At 41.9% G+C, this 923-nt stretch overlaps 1 protein-coding gene across 1 annotated transcript in view; it reads left to right on the top strand.

Moving 5' to 3' along the window:
- LOC106468351 (mitogen-activated protein kinase-binding protein 1-like) overlaps positions 1-923 on the top strand; it is a gene marked incomplete at its 5' end in the record, with an annotated part of 66,729 nt that overhangs the window by 808 nt on the left and 64,998 nt on the right. The gene's annotated exons all lie outside the window — the stretch shown is intronic.

Below are 923 nucleotides of genomic sequence, written 5' to 3'. Positions count from 1 at the left end.
TGACACACTTTACTTACAGTGCCTACTGTTCGCTTGACTCAATTATCTATCTATTCATCACGCTGGTTCTTCTCCCCAGACTTATATACTAAAAAAGGGGCCATCTAGATCACACTCGAGCTGCCGGGCAAATTCATGATCATTCGAGAAACTCCAGCGCACATATTCCCAGCGTCGCGTGACTTCCGCTGTCGTAACACTGCCCCTTTCTTAGTATTGTTCGTCCCAAACAATAGCCACTTACATTAAACCAATATGTAATTAACAATAACTTGATTAAATGTACAGAATATACAAACACAAAATTAAACAAAGTTTCTTAATTTTACAGGACGTATCTTCTTCTATACTGGTTTCTGTCTCATTGGCTTCTGCTTCGCGTGTGGTTCAAATGCTCCATCAGGAAATGTCCCATTATCGGTAACAGTCACATCAGTGGCAGTAACTTCATTAACGGCTTCACTGTTTTCCTCTGAAAACCGGGTAGAGTTTCGTCTTTGACAGGTGACACGTCTTCAGCAGCGTCATTTGTTACATTGTTCACTTCATTCCAACTGAAATGTCCTGGACCATAATAACGCCAAAGCTTACATCAACGACCACATTTTATTCGAAAAGTCACGTCTGAGAGACGATACACTATGTCATATGGGCCTTCCATGGAGAAAACAACTTAGGAGACTTCTCTTTGGTCTTCCTGGGACAAAGCTGACTTCAGTAGATCTCTCATCATAACATAGCTTCATGGAACCAGCAGACGTTTTTAAGTTCGACCGCACTTGATGGTGAATATCAACCATCCTTTCAGATAACACTTTCACGAACTCTGGCACATTTTCAGGCAACTCTTCATAAGGTGAGCATCCTGTTATTAGGTCCACTGGCAACCGAAGTTCCCGATCAAACATCAGGTTTGCTGGAGT

This window comes from Limulus polyphemus, unplaced genomic scaffold, assembly GCF_000517525.1.
Source record: "Limulus polyphemus unplaced genomic scaffold, Limulus_polyphemus-2.1.2 Scaffold2975, whole genome shotgun sequence".
NCBI lineage: Eukaryota > Metazoa > Arthropoda > Merostomata > Xiphosura > Limulidae > Limulus > Limulus polyphemus.
The sequence above is the reverse complement of the archived record's forward strand: the minus strand, read 5'-3'. Positions and strand labels throughout refer to the sequence as shown.